The sequence below is a fragment of the Myodes glareolus genome, chromosome 11 (assembly GCF_982192425.1).
Source record: "Myodes glareolus chromosome 11, mMyoGla1.1, whole genome shotgun sequence".
In the NCBI taxonomy this organism is placed as follows: Eukaryota; Metazoa; Chordata; class Mammalia; order Rodentia; family Cricetidae; genus Myodes; species Myodes glareolus.
The window spans coordinates 86,010,269-86,033,701 of record NC_142036.1 but is presented as its reverse complement, the minus strand read 5'-3'; the positions used below and the strand labels follow the sequence as shown (position 1 = coordinate 86,033,701).

At 44.1% G+C, this 23,433-nt stretch overlaps 1 long non-coding RNA gene across 1 annotated transcript; it reads left to right on the top strand.

Moving 5' to 3' along the window:
* Positions 1-2,509: 2,509 nt before the first annotated feature.
* Positions 2,510-22,204, top strand: LOC125388008 (uncharacterized). Its single transcript, XR_015739336.1, has 3 exons — positions 2,510-2,642; positions 3,060-3,320; positions 21,806-22,204. It is a non-coding gene; the product is annotated as an uncharacterized LOC125388008 (long non-coding RNA).
* Positions 22,205-23,433: the final 1,229 nt, after the last annotated feature.

Here is a 23,433-nt window from a genome sequence, read left to right as displayed (position 1 = left end):
CCTCTCTCCCCTTCCACCCTCCTCTGTAACCCCCATGCTCCCTATTTATCCAGGAGACCTTGTCTTTTTCTCCTTCCTATTTAGATCCATGTATGTCTCTCTTAGGGTCCTCCTTGTTGTCTAGGTTCTCTGCGGTTGTGGATTGTAGGCTGGTTTTTCTTTGCTTTATCTCTAAAAGTCACTTATAAGTGAGTCCATATTATATTTGTCTTTCTAGGTCTGAGTTACCTTGTTCAATATGGTTTTTTTTCTAGATCCATAGATTTGCCTGCAAATTTCAAGATGTCATTATTTTTACCACTGAATAGTACTCCATTGTGTAAATGGATCACGTTTTCTTTATCTGTTCTTCAGTTGAGGAGCATCTAGGTTGCTTCCAGGTTCTGGCTATGACAAATAATGCTGTTATGAACATAGTTGAGCATATGCCCTTGTGGTATGAAGTGATGGCTAGATTCTCAGTGTTTAAGAACTTCTTTAGGAGGCCCTGAGCGTTCCTAATTCTCACCTGCCTTGTGTTTCCCGGAGTCTTTGAGACAGACGTCTGCTGACCAGTAGCTTAAGCCCTGTGCTGCACAAATCCAGCCTTTTCTATCCGTCACAAGCCTTCTCTGTGTCTGACACATCAGGAGCTTCCTCTCCATCCTGTTTAGCTCGGGAAAGCCAGGATATGCACCTTAACGACCCCCTTCTTGCACAGGACGGGCCTAGCTTAGTTAGCACAGGTGAGCAGGGAAGCAAACTAAAGGATGGAGAATGAGCTCTAAAGTGTATTCAAGGCGGAGCACATCCCTGCTTAGGGCTGATGTAAGCAGGATTTTAAGACTGTCTCTGCTATGACTGGAAAGAATTCTTTGTTGTTTCCTGAGTTCTAGAGGCTGGGAACACATCAGATAATCCTCGCCTCTCCCTACTGAACCGTACCCTCTGCGCTCCTACAATCGGGCCATCTTCCTCCAGTGTCCCGGCTGAGCAGAGGTCTGCCTGTACCTCCTCTTTTCTACAGAGCAAACACCTGTTCACTGCAGGTGGAAGCATCAACTGCTTCTGCTTTTCAAGGTGACATCAAAGTAGTTCTTGCAGGTACAGATGCAGCAACTCTAACATTTCCGTCCTAAAGTTTTCCGCGTGTCCTTGGGTGTGTCTTAAATGCCCCTATTTGTGACATTCCCTCCTGGTGTTTCCTCATTAATTGTATAGCACAGTTGAGGGAACTGTATAAGATATTCTGTAAGATCTCATTTTTCCACAGCCTCAGGCAAATCAGATACCTGTTTTGCATTCAAAGTTATTTATAGTTTAGATGTTCGGAGAGATGCTAAAGAAATAACGTTATATAAAAGAGCAAACAAAACCCTCTAACCTCAGTTCCAAGTAAAATTCATGCCAGCTGAGCGCCAGCTACCTTACAAAGGAGTCTCGACGCCACTTTGCTGTATACTCTGATGACAGTTCAGATGTCAGTTGCATAAACGCCACTTCCAGCACGAATGAGTGGATATTAATAACATAGACAGCCTTTCCGTATATGCAACTACCTAACTTAGTCTCTCTACAAGGATATTAAAACATTTCATTAGGCTTAAAAAGACCATGTCCCTCATGATCTCCAGGGTCAGCCCAAGTTGTAATGGAAAGTTGCTGCCCCCCTGTGACATCACTCCTTGTGCTAAAGACTCCGCTGACCCAAAGCACCTCCGCTGTAAGGGCTGGCAGGGCTCGGATTGCTTTCATCTTCTGTCTAAAGACACCATTGAAGCTCAGGCTAAGCTATGTTTTTCATTGCAATTCAGCTACATCAAATAAACACTTGTAAAGCAATTATGTGTACTAAAGGGAAATAAGGAAGTGGGATAAGAAAGTCACAGCCTCAGGAACTGAGGATGGGGAGAACAGAGAGAGTCTGACATCACAGATGATGCTTCAGTGACCTTGGAGGCTAAGTGGCCTTTCTCCTGAGAAAGGAAGTCCGGAGCACCTAAGGCAAAAGTACAGGGACCTAAATAATGCTGTATTTGAGAGAAAAAAAATATTATGCTTCATAACCGAATAACACTGAAGAAAATGGACCACTGGTTCTGTTTCATTCAGCTTTCGTCACGTTGGCACAGCCTGGAGTTTTCCCAGGAGAGAAAAGCTCAAATGAGGAATTGCTTCCATCAGATCAGCCTGTGGCCCTGTCTATGGGGTACTTTTTATTGTTATTGATGATTGACGTGGGAGGCCCAGCCCAGTGTGAGTGTCACTCCCCTGATCCAGTATCCTAGGTGCAGAAGGACAAAAGCTGAACAAGGGCTGAAGAGCAAGCCAGTAAGCGTAGATTCCTCCATGGATTCGACTTCAGCTCTACCTCAGGCTCCCTTGGTGACAACTGTAACCTGCATGCTAAATAAACCCTTCCCTCCCCAGACTGCTTTGCTTTTGGTCACTGTTTGTCACAGAAATAGAAAGCAAACTAGAATAAATTATGTGTGCAAATGAAGTCTACAGTGCAACCGGACAAAGAGGTTCTAGCCGTACGTGCGGCATCTTATGCCTCCTTCAGGAAGCTGAGGCTTCTCCGCCGGTCAGTGGAGCGTGACTGAATGATTTGAAGCAGTACGGTGACTTCAGACTGGCTGACTCTCGGAAAGCAACCCCAGGTAGAACACGGAAAATGGAAAAAGAAAAAGATGCTAGAATTTCAAGGAGGCCACTCAGTGGCTAAGTCGTCTCTAATGGGTGAGGGAAGGTCCGGCGGGAGCTGGGGTTGAGCATATGGGGAGAAGACTACAGTCTGGCAGTGAGGAGAGACACCATAAACAATTCTGAGTTTGAGAAGTCATGCCAAACTAGAACCTCTGGTGAGTTGACCGAACAAGGGCTAGAGCAGGAAAAAGGGCACTGAGAAGCTGGCTAAGATTAAACTTCATTGTTTGCATTTGGTATGTTTGGTGACACCAACTTTCACCATTAAATCAGAACCTAGTACAGGGAAGTGGGAACATGTCACCAACATAGGGGTTTTACAGGTCCTGTCTCAGAAAAGACATCCTCTGGTGTCCTACATATATTTACAGGTCCTGTCTCAGAAACGACGTCCGCTGGTGTCCTACATATATCTCTGTGGTTGTACAGCTTACATCAGGCTCCATGCTGAGAATAAATACACAAGCAAGTTCTTTAAAGTTTTCAGAGAACAATTACAACACCTAGAACTTGATGCTCGAAGAAGTCAAGGGATTTGGAGGTGGAAATCAGGAGACCACGCTGCAATTTCCTTCAAGGCACCTGCTGAGTCTTAAATTGCGTGAGACAGGCAGCAAAGGCCTATGAGAGAGGTAAGGTGGTAGTTAAATGTCTCAGTTGTGGGTTCTGCTGTTGTGGAGAGACATTATGCTCCAATCAATTCATCAAAGAAATCACCTACTTGGTGGCTTGCTTATGGTTTCTGAGGGTGAGTGCCTTACCGTCAGGGTGGGGACATGGCAGCAGCAGCTAGGCAGGATGGAGCACTAGGTGAGGGCTTCCAGTTAATCCTCCAGCAGGGGCAAAGAGAGTGAGAGGCAAGAAAAGGAGTGAGTGAGAGAGAGGGGCCGGGTAAGAGGGGAGGGAAGGAGAGAAAGAGAAGACAGAGACTAGTGAAAACCTTAAAGGCCACCCCATAACACTCCTCCTTCAACAAGGTCACAATCTCCTTATGCTTCCTCAACAGTTCACCAACTAAGAACCAAACATCTGTATAAAAGAGCCTATTGAGGTATTCACATTAACATTACCACAGTAGGAATATTTAGAGTCTCATAGACCTCAGGAAGCTCAGATAAAAACGGAGCTCAGTTCTAGGTGAGCCCCACAAGGCCGAATGCTTCATACAAAATTCAAGCAAATCAAAACTGAGGAGTGAACACCAATCGTTTTTGTTGCCTGACTGACAATTTAAGACTCAGCAGGTGCTTTGAAGGAAGCGGCAGCTCCCTGGCTTGACTTCCTTCTGAGATTCCCTGGTCTGCATGGCCCATCAGGTCTGGTTGCCGTACTGTTCTTTGAAAACGTTAAGAACCAATGCTTACAGCTGCGTCCTTCCTTCCACAGCTCTGGGGACTCTGACTGGCAGAGTCAAGGAACTAAGAAAAGACAAACACAAAGACACACAGAAAGAAAGCTGGCCTTGGGTGGTCTGGGCTCTCTAGGAAGCCACAGTACCCAGAAACAGTGTTTACTGTGTAAAGTCGAACAGAAAGGCAGGGTTATTACATACAGATAGACAAGGAGGCAGAGTCTACAGATCACAGCCAGATCCCGGACACAGGTTTAATCTCAGAAGGAGCAGTCTCTGCAGGCAATAAAGATGGTGTTGGGCCTGTGGTCAACATTTCTGCTCACATTGTCAACACCCGCACTCAGTACCCAGAAGTCAGTTTTGCCATTTCCCTCAGCCTCATGTGGGTTGTGAGAAGCTTTGCAGTTTCTTTGCTTCTGTGGCTTTGAGGTCCTTCTTGACATAGCAGCGGCAATGTCAACAACACACATTCACTGAAGACTTCACTCATTCGAGGCTTCCTCTGTTCCATGTATGTACCTAGGAGAGGAGAGAGCCACCTCTCAGGGGGAGCCTGTCAACAGCAACCTCTGAAGTGTGCACCCTGGTAGGTCAGCCACGCTCACTGCACTCTGCGTTAGCATCACTGAGGATGTATTTCAGCTCCTGGTTCAGTTTCCCTACTAGACCAGCCCATTCCTAGTGCTCCGTAGCCTAGTGGGGAATCACTGGAGTAGCAAGCAGATAGCACAGCTGTGTGGAGTTCTACGACATGCATCCAGGAGAAATAAAAACTCAGGACAAGAACGAGACTTACACTGGTCATGAAGGATGCCTTGGTGGCTGAGTTTTAACTGCAATATTTTATTATCACCCCTTTAATGCAGTATATTCCAAAAGCTCCTTCTCTAGAGATGTAAATAATATCTACCATTCCTGCTAATGTTCCACTGATTCCACTAAAATTCACTCTGGGGAAGCAATGAGGCTATTAGTCTTCCTTTCAGAGCAATGGAGGAGAGTTTACAGCTTCAACTATGGGTAGCCTTAAAGCACTCACACTGGAAGGTGTGAGTGGTCTTAAAGCAGATACACTGGAAGGTCTGAGAGGCCTTAAAAACAGACTGGAAGGTATGGGTAGCCTTAAAACAGTCACGCTGGAAGGTGTGAGTGGCCTTAAAACAGTCACACGGATGCAAGAATGATAGCTCCACAATGGAGGTGGTGGCCTCCCTAGTTCTTCAAGCCTTCATATTCTAGCTTCTCTCTGAGGCCAAGTGCAATTAACACAGAACTGCCTACAACTGGTGGAGGGGAATGACAAGATTCTCAAGCGAGGGTCCATGATCTCCCAGCATCTCCTTCTGTCAGGGAGCATGAGCAGGCAACTAGCCCAGCCATGATAATCTTTTGCAGGCATGTCCAGCCAAACCACTGGCAAAAGCAGCCACCTTTTTCGACACCTTCCCACTTCCATATCCTAAGTCGTGCGATGTCAAAGTCGACCTGGGGTTGTGTCTCAGCATAGGTACAGTCAGATCTTGAGCCACAGTCAAGACCCAGCCCAGGTTTGCCAGTCAACTTCCATGTAATCACATTGAGCACATGTAGAGTGTGGCTGTTTCACCAAATGAGGTAGCCCTATATCTGATTTATATGCTGTTTGAAATAACAAATGTAATTTGTTAAATACAGAGATCAGCTAAGCAACCTGTCATGCCATGATGTTTGTCTTGCTTACCTAATGAAAACTAAACAGATGCAATCAGTGCTCTGCTTGTCCATGATTTCTAGGTAAGGTTTGTTACTGGAACACATTTTCTTGAGGTTGAAGAGAGTGCTTTTGTTTTTCAGTCAGGAATCTTTACAGCATGTTGATTGTTCTCTACTCTTTGGGATGTATAAAAGTAACATCCTGCAGACAGGCCCATCAAGGAAGGGCTCACATGGTTGAGAACTTAGAAACGCTGAAGGAAGGACCAATGAGACATTCCGTTTTTCAACTCAGCAATATCTGACCTTACTTTACAAAGTAAACTAATTTTCAAACAAAGTTGGTCTATTATAGACCCTGAAGAGATTGCAAATATGAACTAGCATTATCAATAAAGTTTTAGCTACTTTATGAAATATTACATATTGGTGAATGATTTTCTTATGTAATAAATATAAAATAGTGGGGTAAAGCCATCCTTCAGAGTTAGCCTTTACTCTCAGGAATTTGTCAATTGTATTAATGACTTCTCACTGTCAAGTAAATGTATAATAAAGTAAATATTTTATCTGGTTAGAAGAATTTTAAAAATAAAATGATGATTAACAACTTTTCATGTTTGTATGAAATACTTCCTATGAAAATTCTGCTGTTTATCTTCTGTGGGTTTACGTTCAGGTTCAGACATAGTTAAGGCAAATAAAATTACGCATACAAGTTACAAATAACTTAATTTCCTCATGTCATGTCCATGTTATAGAGAGTAGCCAAGACTGAAGATGATAAACTAATTGTGTTGCACAGAGAACACTTTTGAGATGTATTCCAAATAAGCGTTATATCAAAAATTCTGCAATGATAAAAACTACCTAGGAAAATTAATCCTACATATATTTATTTATTTTCTTATAAGAAGGAATTATATTTTAAGATCAAATAAAGCAGTAACGTAAAAAACATTGGTTAAAAAAGTCAGATCAGAAATGTCAAATAATACCACAACCAAGGCTGACAGAATAACTCACCAAAGCAATGCATGATGGGAAATGAAAGCCATGTGAGCGCCCTTAGTTTAGTGTTCTGAAGAGGGGTCCTGGCCAGCTACAGAATTCATAATAGTGTTACTGATCTAGAATCTAGCTGCTTAGAAGAGAGCACAACACACGTCGATTCAAAGGTCAGAACACCCTTGCTTCCCGTCCTGTCATCATGCAGCGGTCCCCAGGCATATAAAGGAAGACCATTACCGATGAATACACACAGTGACGGATTGTGTAGAGTCACTACAAGCCAACAGGTCAAATAGATGACATTCTCGGTCATTATTGGGGTATGAATGTGCAAAGCAGGCCTGTGTGCTGAAGCAAAAGGGGCAGCAGAACAAGTCAAATGTGTATCCGTGCTCCAGCTCGGCCAAAGACTGGATCTGTTGCCTTGAAAAGCTGCTTTTATTCTAGGTTCTGCTCTTCTCTTCTGTAAGGTTATGGGACTGATCTCAAAGGCTGCTTCCAGCTCAGGATATCTATGTTTCTAAGCAAGGAACCACATGATTTACTGCAAACAGTCATAAGAGTAGGGCGTCTTTCACTCTCGCTGTCTGCAAAGTCAGACTGAAACAGAATGAGTGAAACGGTTCCTTCTAGAATAAACTAAGAACCTGTCTTCTCATCCCTCTGTGGGAAGCAGGATTCTATTTTTGCCCCTCTGGTACTTTGTAACTTTAAAAAGCTGGACCCACATCATACATAACAATGAATAGAGCTTGCCATCATGGGTGCACAAGTACCTAGCAACTTTCCTCAGGTAGAATGGGGATTTCTGCCCCCAAAGACTCTTCAGATTGACCTCACCAAGAAAGATGTTGAAAGGGAACTTGAAATGAATATGTTAGCTATCTAGTAGTTTTTGATCACAAACCCTGTAGGAACAAATCTGGGGCATCATTGAATACAGCAACCAACAGACATGAGGCCAAGGAACTCACCAATGACTCATTTACCTGTCAGTAGAGTATGTCTTATATAGTCATTAAATTCTTCAATTTAATATAGTACTGGGTTTATTGACTTCCAGAAAATAGTGACTATATTTTGAAATTTAAAATTAAGGCTAACTCATAATGAAAATCTAATGATTTCATTTGAAATATTTTATTGACATAGAAGAAACTAGCCTTTCATAGTATATGAAAGGGAACTATTCTATCTCAGAGTCTATGGTAGAAAATGTCACAGAGCAACTGTGTGAGAGCGGTAAGAATGTTGAACAACCACTATCTTGTCAACGCTACAGTCATGCTTTTTTTGACCCTGGGCTTTGTGTGTCTCCTACAATGTCATAGCTGGATTTTGAAAAGCGTCATTCTGAGTTCTCAGGAATTCCATCCCGTAACCACCTTGCAGTATTCTGAATTCCCAGGGACGTTAATCCTGTAGCCATACTGCAATTATGTTTTAAATATTGACAAGTGGCAGAGTTCATGATGAGACCTGTTTGTCTACAGGATGCCTCTGTCAGAATGCTCGCCTGCTGCCTTGGGTTGGGTGAAAAGCTGCAGGCATGAGTTAATGCATGTGGTCGTGCTGGAATGGGAGATTTGTGGAAGAGCCTCCTTCCTCCTTCTCTTCATCTCTTGTTCTTTTCTCTCGACATGAACCTTGAACTGCTGTGAAGATCAAGTTAGTAATCGTGCTTACCATTATGAATCTTAACTAGTAGAAGTTTAGAAAAAAAATGAAAGTGCACCTTGCCAGTGCTGGCTAAATCTTCACATGCTGGTGCCCGTCAGCGGGGGCCCATTTGGGAACTGGAAAAGACAAAGGCCTAGACCTTTTAGAAGTGTATCTGTCTCTAGCATACAGCGCATAATCTGGACTAAACTTTGGCAAATGTGGGTTTTAAATGTATGAATATATATATATATATAATATAATTTTATATATATCTTCCAAAATGTATATGAAAGGGAACTATTCTATCTCAGAGTCTGTGGTAGAAAATGTCACAGAGCAACTGTGTGAGAGCGGTAAGAATGTTGAACAACCACTATCTTGTCAACGCTACAGCCATGCTTTTCCTGACCCTGGGCTTTGTGTGTCTCCTACAATGTCATAGCTGGATTTTAAAATCAGTGGCATTCTTCGTGAGCTGAGGCATTTACTTACGTTATAAATATTCTTTTTTACATTCCACTCATCTTTGTTTACAAGTATCTTTGTTTCTATTATCCCAGTCTATGTGCTTTATTGCCCATTTTTCCCATTTAATTTTATTAATTTATTCTAGGTTGGATGAATTGAGAGTTTTTAATCCTCTCTATTTTTTGCAGTCACACACTTATTATTTTTTATATTTATGTTACTACCCCTTCTCATGATTGTATATGCACATGGTGTCTGTGTGTGTGTGTGTGTGTGTGTGTGTGTGTGTGTGTGCACCTTTATATAAGTGTCTGTCTTTCCAGGCTTCCATGTATCATGGAGGTCAGAGAACAACCTGGTTGTTAGTTCTCACCTCCCATGATGTTTTGGACTGGCTCTTCTGCTCACTGCGGTCTACACTAGGTTCTTCTCATTTGGATTGCTCAGCTTGTGTTCTTATAGGACCCAGGACCACCAGTTTGTGAACAGCACAACTTACCATGGGCTGGACCCTTCCACATTGATCACTAATTAAGAACATGCTTTAAAACTGAATCTCATGAAGGCATTTCCTCAACTGAGGCTTTTTTCTCTCCGATGCCTCTAGCCTGTGTCAAGTTGCCCCACAAAACCAGCCAGTAGAGAATAAAGATAGATCTTGTTAGGAAAGGGAAATAGAAAAGGTAATTATGGGTGGAGGTGTGGAACCTGAGAGTCAAATGGTGAAAGAAAGAAGAAATTAAGAGGAGTGTGGTAATATGGAGAGAGACAGCTAAAATTAAGGCCCCTTTGAGGATTAGTCTGGAAACCTAAAAAGTTTTAGAGCTAGAAACAACACAGCACTGATAGTGTGGAAAATCCAGCTATCAAGGAGATAACACAAGAGGATGTAAAATTTTCCAATTATACTAAGTTTAGCAAAGAGAAAAATACTACTAAAATTGCTTATAGGCAGAAGAAAACCATCACAGTTCAATTGTTGACGTTAAAATAATGCAAAAACATGGAATTAAGAAAACTGACAGGGTCAGAGATACTCTCGGGCTTATGTTTGGAGACATGGCGACACGTCTTCCTTCGCCTCAGAGACAGTATGAGTCAGCGTAAACTAAGAAAGAGGACACTCTTGAGCAAGTCAGCGTTTGAGAAAGCAATGGGATGCTCTTGTTTTAAAAGTGGCCTTCCTCCACCTTTTTAGCACTTCCTGATCTTCAGGCCCTGTGACGGATGCTGCAGCAACAAGGCACACTGCATCTTTCTACGTACTTACAGATGGCTCCATCGCATATGTGGTTCTAGGGGATCACAAGCCAATTTCACATCAAAGATGTTGTCCCCTGAGAACAGGTGCTTCCAACTCATTCCATTCCCTTGAGAACCACTGGATTTAAGGACATTCTACTCACATTCACAAATGTTTCAGTGAGCAAGGGCGGAGCAGTGACAACAGAAGGCGTAGTTGAGGAACACAGCGGAGTGGGTTCTCTTGCTTTTGCTCTGCTTCTTCCTGTCTTCAGTCAAACCAACGTTGCCTGGAAAGCCCAGAAACATGAAAAGAAGATAGAGCAAGTGTTCAAACTCCTTCAGACTCAGGACCGAAATGTTGGGAAATGTGGCTAAAAGATTAGGAAAACATACAGCAAACAAAAATTAAAGAACTCAGACTTGCTCTCATAATTGATTGAGTTAAAGCTGCCTCGAAAGGACAGATTAAATACAAAGATGAACTGTCTATCAAAATCCTCTGCCCTCCAAGGTCAGTCTGCATTACAAATGCATTACTCCATTCTCGGGCTGTTTTGATGAGGTCATGAAATTGTTTCGGTTTCTAGATCTCAAGCCAGTCTTGACTGAAGACTTCAGAGCCTAGGAACTGTGCCCTAGAGCTGTAGGAACATAACAACCCCTACTCTCGAGTTATCTCACCGTTGTGAACCATTCTGTCCTTACTTGAACGCAGTAACTTTGAGGTGACTTCCCAGATTAATCGATGCCCTCCCCCGCCCACCACATTGTGTTTTGGATGGAGTTAGGGAGGTGCAGATGAACAGGGGAAAGTCGTTTCCCAGGGCTGAAGATGCTGGCATGACTCACCCGACCTGAACAAACCCTGTAGTGAATTCTGACAAAGAGAGATGAGTCATATCCTGATTGCGCTCTACAAAAATATGCTACTGGCTGGTGTGGTGGCACATGCCTCTATTCCCATAACTCAGGAGGAAGAGGCAGGCAGCTCCTAGGAGTTTCAAAATGACCTGGTTTACACAGTGAGTTCCAGACCAGCCAAGGCTACAAAAAGAAACCCTGTCTCAAAAGTTTTAAAAAAAAAAAGGTGCTGTTAACATGGCTAATTCTTTTTTACTCAGTGACCAAGAATGGGGAGTGTGCTCTGAATTATTTAGTCTTGTATGGTGAAAGAAGTGTGAAGAAAAGTTAATTTTTAACATGAATAGAAGTGTCTTTCAGTCTCAGAGGTTTCTATTCCCAATCATTCCTTCTGAACATCTGTCTCAGTCACGTTTCTATTGCCGTGAGAAAAAACACCATGACCAAGGCAACTTATAAAAGAAAGCATTTAAGGGGGCTCATGAGTCCCATGGAAGAATCCGTGGCGAGCAGGGCAGCAGGCAGGCATTGTGAAGCAATAGCGGAGAGCTCACTTCTGATCCACAAGCTGACAGAAAGAGCAAGATCTAAATCAGAATTATATGGGCTTTTGAAACCTCCCAGCCAGTGACACACCTCATCCAAGAAGGCCATGCCTCCTAATCCTTTCCAACCAGTCCCACCAATGGGACCAAGCATTCAGATACATGAGATCTCGAGAACCATTTTCATTCAACTCGCCATACCATCCAAAGACTTTCCCTCAAGAGGACAACTCCAAAGACCCAGCTCTAGCCTTTTCAAACCAAAAGGAGACAGAATACAGCATAAAAATAACCAGAGAGCACAGGGAAGCTTGAGGAAGAAATTTTCGAGGTTAAAAATGACAAGGGGGCTGGGTTCTCACAAGCTGGCTTTCCTAGATCCCAGCAGCATCACCTCAGTTTAGGAGTCCAGAGAATTTTCCTGCAGCTCTGCCACAGCTCCGGACAATGGCATCTGATTTTGAGAATAAATAGCTGACAGTAAATGTGAGCACTAGCTTTGATCTAAACTAAATATTGATTTTTCAAAATGGGGATGTGCTCAATGTAACATTTCTATAGTTAATTTCAAGTCAATGAGTTCATTTGAGCCTAAGTACCCATCCCATCAGCCATCTGAGTTTTATTCATCTGACTATTCTCCTAAACAGCTTAGCCTATGGTCAGCAAGATAAAATCCTCACCCCTCCCAAACTGAGATAGTTAACAACCTGAACCCCGCTGGCCTCTGAGGGAATCTCCACTGGAGCCTAGGTTCTGCTGAATGAGACTTGCTTGAGAGTGTGGTATCTGGTATAGCAAAGCCTGCTGGGATTCAATGACTTGTTTTGCCTGGCAGCCTCAGAATTGGCACAGCAAGAAGAATTCAGTTCTGAGTGTGCCCTGATATCCGTTAGTCAGAGCCTGATTTCCCTGATGATGAGGGAAGTTTGAGCTGGAAGTAAAAACGGTAGAACCGTGGTTCGGTAACGAGTCTCACGTCACAGGACATAAGAGAGCACTGTACTGCTTACGGCAGACTGCAGAACAGAATCTTCCTGAGTTTACGATGTAACGGGCCCTGAAAAGGTTATGAATGCTAAGAGAATGTGAGATGAGCCTGTGAACGGATTCCAGCAAACAGAATCGGCCCTCGCTTGCTTCCTGCTGCTGTGCTGAACACCATTATCAAAACCAGGTCTTGGGAGGACAGGCTTCATTTGGTTTGTCTGTATCAAAGGAAGCCAAGGCAGGAACCGACAGGCAGAACTGAGGCTGAAACATTACCACGGAGGAAAGTGGCTTACTTGCTAACTTTCTTATCCACCCCAGATCAGCTTCATTCTATACACGCCGTTGTCCCTGGGGGTTGTCCCGTGTCCTACAATCACAGTACACTCTGGTTTCCACTGCAAATGGGGCTGAAGCTTCACCAATGGCCTTCTAGCCTCTAGGGATGGTGACCCTACCACATGATGCCAAACCTCTGCTTTTCTTGTGATCTCTTCAATCTTGGTGTCTCCACTGCAACTGAGCTCACACGTTCGCCAAGGCTCCTCCCACTATCAACCTCAGCTGTCCTCCAGGACCCCTTTAAGCCCTATAGCTTTCTTTCCCGAGTTCAGCTGCACACTTGATGTAGCCATTGAGAGCTTCCGCGTGCTGATCCTGAAGAAATACTTCCCAGATTTCTCCTCAATAATGCTGGTCTCTCAGTCAGCACAGCTGTTTCTTTAGCCCCATGTTGGGAGCCACCTGGAGGCACAGGTGGTCCTGCAGTTTGGAGGTAGCCACGTGGGGCTGAGCAACCCTGCCTGCACCCTTGCCTGCACATGCTCAGACCAGCAGAGTGGCATTGACCAATCGGGACAGCGTTCAGGCTGCTCCGCCGTTTAAAAGCAGCTGCCTCGGGGCCCAACGCTCTCTCTCTAAGCTTTCTCTCGTCCCTGCTCTATCGTCCCTTCCCCCAATTTTCCTCAAGGGAATGCTCCAAATAAAGATGTGACCAGAGAAGGAATTCTCGTTTTTGGTGGCGTTCATTCCTGCGGGACAGGATGGCCCCCCGCAACTGGTGCTCGAAACCCCGGACGCTGAGGGACCCTGACAACTACGCCGGGGGACCCTGAGAAAGCCCGGGAGAAAAAGCCAAGATCAGACACCAGCACAGAGAGCCTTGAATTTCAGAACTCTGAGAACATGGAGCGGTGAGTGACGTCGGTTGAAATCCCCAGAAAGGGGAGGAAAAGAAATGTAAAAAGGAATTTCAAAGGATAGGCCTAAATAGAAAAGAAAATACAAAAAAAAAAATCAAAGTTAAGGTATCTGAAAGAAGGTACAGAAAGCAACGGGGAAGAAAAATCCCTTAAGTTCAGTGCAGGAGGAATGTAAACAGCAGCAAAAAAGGCGAGGTAACTAAGGCGGGACTTTGAGGACGATGGGGTACGGGAGACCGCGGCTTCCGCTCCCTCTCCGTCCACCTGCGTACTCGCTGATAGAGACTGGAGGCAACAGTCTCGTAGGGAGGCAAACTTGATCACTGCCTTCCCTGTTCTTAAAGAGCCACAGAGCTTTTGGAGGTGATTTTCGCCTAATTTTGTTAAGAGAGCTCAGTCTCTGGCTCTCACGTACAAAAAACTTTAATTTTTGACTGAGAAAGACAAGCTGCTTGATCGTGCTGAGAGTGCTGGCGGCAGCCGGCCCGCCTTTGAGCGGTAATGCCTGATTAAAAACACGGAAGTGGGCCAGGCACGGTGGTGCACACCTGTAATCCCAGCTACTCAGGAGGGAGACGCAAAATTGCACTCTCCAGTGCTAGCTCGTTCGGGAGGCATGGCCATGCTAACCAGTTGCTGGCGGGAAATTTGCTGGAGTCCGCAGAGGCCTGCGAATAGCCAGGTCGCGGGCGGGCTAAAGTCCGTGTGACATCAGAGGCTATATGTCCCGGCCTTCTGGCGGGGCTATGGTTTTTGGAGGACTTTTTCAACACCTGAGCGGACTCGCCTGACTGAGGCGGAAGCTGCGTGGTGAGCAGCGGCGCCATAGAAAGCAGAGAGGAGCTGAATCGGCTCTGCGGAAAAACTGTGTTTCCATAGCATCATGGGCGGGCGGAGATGAGTTCCCAGAGAACGGGGCTCTGCGCGCGGGCGGACCGGGCAGGAGAAGCCCCCCCACGGGTGGGCGGATGCCCCCCTCGCCGGAGCTTGGCGGTGCGAATTCAATGCCTGAGGTGAGGCTGAGGTACAGTTCGCAGTTACGGGATAACCGGCGAGCCCGCCCACGGCCCGGGGCGGAGCCATGCCTTCGGGCCATGCGGAGCGCGCCATAATGGGCTTCAGAGGCGGAGCTGTGGCAGCCGCCGCCTCCGCTGCTGCCGCCCTCAGTCAAGGTCGCCAAGAATTTAGTCAGATAAAAACATTTGTCGCCAAAAGATTAGTCAGATAAAAACATTTATCCCCAAAAAATTCACAACGTCCCTTTGTCAGCAGGAAGTAGCCAGATGATCGACGTCCATTCTCCCTCAAAGAACTGGTCCTAATTATCATAATAAAGGCGCGTCAACCTGGTTATCATTACCTATTGCCCCTGGCAACGGGTGGAATGAACAATGCTACCTAGAGGTTTTTTTCCATCTGAATAGGGGAGCTGGAGAGATGGCTCAGAGGTTAGGAGCACTGACTGCTCTTCCAAAGGTCCTAAGTTCAATTCCCAGTGACAACTGCTTTGGTTTTTAAACAATAGAGGGGGACTACACTACCAGTGACAGCTTCCCCCAGAGAAAGGATTTCTCTTGCATTCTATACACTTAATTTTTAATTCAAAATTTTGCTGGTACAGGCAAACAAGATTTGCTTTTTGAAGCAGAGACCTGCAGATCTCTAAGTTCAAAACCAGCTTACTTCCAGTACTGATTGTGCTGAATTTTTACACTGAGAGTTTTTAATACTCTTAAATGTTAATTTGGGAGGAGAGTTTTGTTTATGTTTTTCTAGGAATGCTGACATACATCTGGATGCCAGCGAGACTGACAAGAGAGATAAAGAAGATGACTCAGTGGATGCTGAGTGTCCTGCTGTGGAAGATTCGTGCGGAGACAGCAGAGATGACCTTCTGGGCGGTGCCAAGAGCAGCTGTTTCACACCATCGACTTGAGCAACACCCTGTGCAACCTCTTATCTCTTACTCTACTTTGCCTTTTCCTTCCTTAGGAATGGGTGGGAGCAGAGATATCCTTGGCATGCTGCGTCTAGGTGGGGACCAGATTGGAAAATAGTTTTGCCTTATTGCTCTTAAAGACAATAATTAGGGGGAGATGTTGGGAGCCACCTGGAGGCACAGGTGGTCCTGCAGTTTGGAGGTAGCCACGTGGGGCTGAGCAACCCTGCCTGCACCCTTGCCTGCACATGCTCAGACCAGCAGAGTGGCATTGACCAATCGGGACAGCGTTCAGGCTGCTCCGCCGTTTAAAAGCAGCTGCCTCGGGGCCCAACGCTCTCTCTCTAAGCTTTCTCTCGTCCCTGCTCTATCGTCCCTTCCCCCAATTTTCCTCAAGGGAATGCTCCAAATAAAGATGTGACCAGAGAAGGAATTCTCGTTTTTGGTGGCGTTCATTCCTGCGGGACAGGATGGCCCCCCGCAGCCCCAGAGAGTCGACATCATTTGTCCCCATAAAGTCAAGGTTTCACTTCCGCAGACTTTAATCCAAAACATCACATGAACAGGAGAGCTTCCCTCTGAAACTTCACAAGCCAGGCCTCTACCATCTGCATTATCCTCCACACTCCTGTAACGTCTCATTACGCTCTCAACAGTTAAAGGTTCCAAAGGTCTTTCCTAAACCCCCTCCCCCAGAAAGATCCGCCATCAGCTCCATCACCGCAATTCCACTCTCCACGCAAGCTCCCATCTAGTGGGCTTTCTATCGCTGTGATAGACAGGCACATGACTAGGACTCCCTCTGGGGAGGGAAGGCTGATCTGTCTTGCAGGTTCCCATTCTTTGATAAGGCAGCGAGTCAGGAACTGAATCAGAGTCTACAGGAGAAAACTCCTTACTGGCTAGCTCTCGATGGCTTGATCAGCTTGCCATCTCATAAAAACCACAGAAGAGGTGCTCAGGGGTGACACTGCCTCAGTAAGCTGTGACCTCACACATCATTCATTAATCAGGAAAGTACCCCACAGATATACTCACAAGCTAATCTGAAGAAAGTGATTCCTTAGCTGAGGTTCTCTGTCCCAGGTGATTCTAGTGTATGTCAAGCTGGCAAAAACTAACCAGCATAGATTCCTAAAACTACCTCACAGGACTGTTCTCAAGGGCTAGAAATTATGTCTTCTCTTTAAAACTAAGTGATATTTTGATATTTTTGAAAGCGATGATTAATATGAGAGAAAATAACTACATCGTATGTAACTTATTAATTTCTAGAAGTCTAAGTTGAGAATAACAATCATCGTGGAATTTTATTTTAAGTTTTACTCCTGCTCATTAATTATATGCATGCATATATGTGTATCATATTGGAGTTAGACACAGGGTTTGTAAATTCCATGATTCCATGTGACTGTGAATAAAATTCTTAACTGTGTTTGCTCTGACATGGGTATGACTCAAGGGCCCCCAAAAAGTAACTACCTTGTTTTTATTACATGAAAATTTTCAGTATGTGGTGCAGGGTATGCAATGATGGTCACATTCTGTTAAAGGAAGCAATTTTCTTCTGCAGTAGAAAGTTTCATAATCCCAGTAACATCAGACAGGCAACATCCTATCTCCAATCACTGAAGAATGATAGTGTTCACATCCTGATACAGTTGAAAGGGCAATTATGTCTCTCACCTATATAATAAACACCTGCTAGATTCCCATCTGGATTTCCAAATTTAAAATACTATGTCTTTTAAGCTAAGATATTCTCATGACTATAAAAATTTCCTGGGTTAATTATACCTTCAAAGTGGTGGTGTTCAGAATACAGAGAATTATCTGTATTCTATCAATCATATTTTAATAAAACGCTGATTGGCCAGGCAGGCAGTATAGGCAGGAAAGCCAGACAGGAAGTAGAGGTGGAGCAAAGAGACTGGGAGTATTCTAGGAAGCTCCTTCTGCCAGTTCTGCCCAGACCACCGGAGAGGAAAGATGTAAGCTGCCCCGCTGGAAAAGGTACTGAGCCATGTGCTAACGTAGATAAGGATAATGGGGTATCATAAGTTATAAGAGCTAATAAGTAGCCTGACCTAATGGGCCAATCAGTTTATAACCTAATGTAGACTCTGTGTGATTGATTTTCTCTGGGACTTGCCGGTTGTGGGGTACCGGGCGGGAACAGATACCCCAACAAGTTGGCCTTCATGTTACAGTTCTGGTACACATCTCTCACATAGTTGTTTTCTAGACTTTAGCACACTGTCCAGCCGAATTCCTATGAGAACTCAGGAAATGTTTCCCATTAAGTGGAGAAGCATCCATAAGGTCTGTTCATGCAGGTTTTATTCATGACTACACATCTCAAACCATGTGAAGTTTGACATGCCAGTCCAACAGTTCCCTTGGGTGTCTCTTTCAAGAACTTTACCCCATCCTATGCCAAGTTTTCTACTGATGAGTATGAGAACACAGTCACAGAAATCCATGTTGCACTAAAGTGGCTGTCAACCACGTATGTTAAGGCAGCGCTCCGTTACATGTTGATTACAAAGCAATTCTGTCAACCATGTATGTTAAGGCAACACTCTATTACCTAGATAGCTGGAAAAGTAACCCCCCACCAAAAAGTGGTTTTCAACATAAGGGTAAGACTGTTGCTAAAGACATCACACACTTGAGTCATAGAACATGGTGAAATCAAACTTGGATGGACCTGGAAGTTTGACCCCTACTGGCTAGCTTTCATAGCCCTGGAAGACCATGAAAGTCACAGCAGGAGAAAAGTCGCCATTGATGGTACTTGGCTGAGAACTGTGTGAACTACAAGGGCTGACCTGGCAAGACATGTCCTCTGGTGCAGCAGTGGTATAAAAATTACGAAGTGAACAACCACTTTCTGATCAGAATTAAGTGCCACTGCACAAGATAAAACCAGTATCTGGCATTGTTATAAGGCCAAGAACCTGTCATTGGCCCTAGGAGAGAGCCTATTGAGCAGCTAGCATTGATAGGCGTAGCATCGAACTGACTCCTGGTGATTTATCATTGAAGTCATAGACCAATTCATCTCAAAAACCCTCATTCGAGAGGCCTCTATTTGCTGTAGGTGGTGATTAACACCCAGACCCACAACTGGTCAAAACGCAGAGAAAGAGACTACAGCATGATCAGCCCTATGGAGAATATAAGGACCGCTCACCCCTCTCACCCCTCTCACCCCTCTCGACCCTCTCAAGGCTCAGGAATCAGTTTTTGGAAGAAGGAGCATGAAGAGTACATGAGCCAGGGACTGCGGACGACTGCACGGGAACAACGCAGCAAGGCAGCTGTGTGTATGGGGGCACAGTGATCATGACAACAGCACAAAGCCTGTCTGGCCACAGCCAGACTCAATCCCAGCATGGAAGAGGGGAGCTGGGCACATGACAGGGAAAAAAGTGGCAAATGTTAGCTTTGGTTTTGTCTATGAATGTAGCCCCTGGTAAGTGGACTACCCTGTAGTAGAATACCTCACATCCAAAAATATTTGGGGAAGCCCAAATTGGTCTCAAAGGGCTTTTTCAAAAGGACAAAAAGTTGGATGGGTAGCAAAAATTAGGGTTAATCTTGGAAGAGTTGGGGGAGATAAACATAAAAAATCATGTTGTATAAAACTCAAAATTCTCAAAATATTAATTTAAAATGTAAAAATGATCATTAGGATCATATGAAGAACGTATGATGTGTACAAACCAAGCTCAACAAAGTGTATTAAGGCAAAAAGTGATGATCAAATTAACTCTGGAAATGAGTAAGGCCTTTAAGATTAAAGTAATAAACTTTCCACAAGCAGCATGTGCTAGTTGTTGAAGTTGCTCCTCCAGGTGAATGCGTTGATAACCTGAAAGCAGTCTGCATTTAGACTGAAGTAGAACAATTCAGCAAACTGAGGGCAAAGAGTGGAAACCATTCTCATAGCTGGAGGTGGGAGCTACAGATAGGTAAGGGAAGAAATAATCCATACCCTGAGAGAGCCAGAGTCATTGGTGCACAGCGTTTTCCTGTCTGACATTTCCATGATTGCATATGAATTCTGTTAGCTATTGTTTGTACAAGTTTGTATACACACATGTATTTTGTTTCTCTGCTATCTAGGGTCCCGGAAGTAAAGATTTGCTGTGACAATGAGAACATCCAACCTAGTTGCTTCTAGTACCATCACCAACACCATTATGAATTAATATCAATAAAAGCAGCCAGAATTCCTTGAACAAGATGTGCCTGAGTCTAGGACTGGGACAGACAATATACAAGATGAGCCTCAGACAGTGTGTAGTGGAAGAAAGCAGCCAACACAGAAAAAATACCAAAAGGAAGCCCATTTGATGGCACTGTGTTAAGGCAACACAGGAAACTGAAAAATATCCAGTGGCCACAGCCAAAAGGTATAGTAGCACAGTGTAACGATCAAAGGTGTAGGCTCACCATGAATCCATGCTGCCAAATAAATAAATAAATAAATAAATAAAGAAGGAAGGAAGGAAGGAAGGAAGGAAGGAAGGAAGGAAGGGGAGAATAGAAAAGTCTCCCAAGCAGAAGAATCCCAAATAACTTCTGTACATTCTCCACATTCAATGATGAAGAACATCATTTCCCAGTCCTTACTTTTGGCTGTGCGCAGTAATATATAATATAATCCCAAGATTATAGTGCACAAAAATGGCAGAAGAAATCTCTTTGAAGGAAGGAAACAGGCCACATCACCTCTATTGACTGGTCAAGGATGATGCTTATAGTCATAGCATGCTCATATATCCATGTTCCTTGATACTCAAACATTTCTGTTTCTCCTCTCAATTCCTTGGTTCTATTCTAACCATGTGAAAGTCATCAGACCACTTCACTGGGCACAGCTGATTTTAATTGGTGGCTATTACAACTACCATCACTGTGGTCTTGTCTTGAGGGCCAGGCAGGCCCTTCTGCAATTGTTCACACTAAAGACTAGACACAATGTTGACCACAAAGAAACAAAGCAATGATGAAAAAAATGTAAAACCTACAAAGTGGATTTCAAACAGCTATGCTCAGATTTCTGCCAACCCCAGAGTCTTGTGGATTTCACTCACCTGGTTTCCTAGGAGCTTTCAGACGAGTTTCCACATTGATGGGAAAGAGAAAGCTGTTGGTGAAAACTGAATCTGAGACACAGAGGGAGTTCTTTCTCAAGAAGTCTAGCTTTCATTCTGTAACTGATCAGGACCAAAGAGCCTCATTTTTTTACTGATGTGTACCAAAGCATCCTTCTCTCAGACAGTGATTGACTTAGTTCAAAGGATCTACCAATAAGAGCCCAGACAGAAGAATAACAAAGCAAATGTCTTGAACACTGATGAATATGGAGGAAAGAGTTTTCACCTTCCTTGATCTCAGGAAATGTGGCCTTATGGAATTGTGTCAGTTAGTGTCACAGACACTTGGATGTCAATGATCAAGAGCAGTGGTGGTGGATGCGCGCACGCACGTGCGCACACACACACACACGCACGCACACACACACACACACACACACACACACACAGACCGAGCCCAGGGGTTGTTGTCAGGTGTCTCTGTCCATCACTCTCCACCATATTTTATGAGCTGTGGGCTTCCACTGGGCCTGACCTTCCCAGACTTCACTGATAGGCCACTAAACTCCAAGGATCCTTCTGCTCTGCCTATCTTTCAACATGGGAGCACAGGTTCTGCCGTCACACCCAGTTTCTGCTTTGGTTTTCCTTTTTAGTTTTTTGCTCAGGAGCTGGCAATCTTAACTCAGCCATGGGCACTTTATGCACCTCGAGCCATGTGCCCAGCCCACACACTGATTTTCTGTTCTAAGGGACAAACCTTCCTTGGCTTTTCCCCCACTTTTGTTGCCCAATAAATTGATTCTCTTTATTTTCTAAGGAAAAGATCTTTTCTCTGAAGTTTTCACGTATTAGATTAAGCTAACCTGTATAATCCTATGCTGTGTTGTATGCTTCTCACTATAATTACATATGCAAAGTCACTTTGGCTACTTATAATAACAGGTTCTAGAAATGTGGGCTGATGCATCTTCCTGTCACACTACAAAGCTGCAGATGTATATATACAATAATCACTCCTATCTTATTGTCTCCTGTAGGTATTTCAAACATGATCTCCAGGCTGGCTTTGTGGCAGGCGTCTTCCCGTCTCAGCTTCCTGAGTGCTGAGAATACAGATGCAAGCTTGTTCTGCACGGAGCCCCAGTCCTGTACTCCAGCGAATAGCCTATTGCCTTCATCACAGTGTCTATCCGTTCATAGGTACCTCAGTCCAGGGGCTGGAGAGAAGGCTTAAGAGCTAAAATGCTTGTGTGCAAGCATGAGACTCTGAGTCCAGACTGTAGCATCCATTTGAAAAACAGAATGTTAGCGCATGCTGTAATTCCTGACCTGGAGCTGGAGATAAGAGGAATCTGGGGGCTCACTGGTTGACCAGTATAGCCTATTTGTGAGTTCCATTTTCAATGAGAAGGCCTTTCTCAAAAAATAAAGGTGGAAAATAAGTGAAGAAGACACACAATGTTGAACTCTGGCCTTTCTGTGCATACTTACAAGCACACACACATACACACACACACACACACACACACACACACCCCAGTTCAGAAATACTCTTGGGATTTTAACTTGACTTTTCCTGCTCAATATTGAGAAGATTAATAAAATGTATGTTGACTGATTTATTTTGGAAATTTTCCAAGATGAGAACAAAGGACAATGCAAATACCTTTCCCACGGCCATTAAATACCAACATAAGTGAAATTAGTAACAGAAATGATATCAAAGACATCCTCCTAAATGGTTAAGGACTTCGAAATAACATGATCATGTTTCCAGGAGCCTAAGGATGAACTCATCCTCTGACATTTTACAACACAAAGGTTTATTTTGAGAAGTATAAAAGAGTAAAGGAATTCCATTCTTAAAAGAGCCTCTACTATAGCTGCCTCATAGTGTTATAAATATTTCTAAACATACTCAGTGTGCCACCTAGGAAATACTTGAAAACAAGAACATGTTACTGTCATCTCCTAAAAGCATTACCAGAATTTTTCCTTCATACCAGTTTTGATTAATGCTCAGATGTCTTTCCTGGGGCTGACTTTGTTATCAGGGAATGCTTTTGATGAATTCTCGCTAAAGTTCACAGGAGTCTAGACTGAACGGTAGCAGCAGATGATGTCAGACCCTAGGGCACAGCTCAATAAGGAAACAAAGCTCACATTACACAAGTGTTTTTGTTGGCACAACGATTCGTCGGGCGGCTCGTTATCCTAGATCAGGGTGGATCTTCTCTTCTGACCCTATCATGGCGGCTTGTTATCCTAGATCAGGGTGGATCTTCTCTTCTGTCATACTCAGACACTCAGAGGAGTACTAGGTGGAAACAGAACCACACTCTGCTGTTGTCTCAGCCCCCAAACCTTCATGCCGCATAGAACTACAAAAGCATTGTTCAGCATGTTAGACAGGGGAAAATGAAAGAACTCAAGAAAGAGATTGGTGACACAGCACCGTGTAGACACTGTGGCAGGGTTGGGGAGAAAGACCACACTGACTTTCCCATCTCAACCTCTGAAAGACTCCTACTGTTCACTAAACCATAATCTCTATTTCCAACTCTTGACTTGCAAAATATTTTAGTCAGCTGTCTATGGTTAGACCTTAAGTACTTCCCCCATTGTCTGCTTTCTTTCATATTCACGGGTGTGGGATTGTATGTAT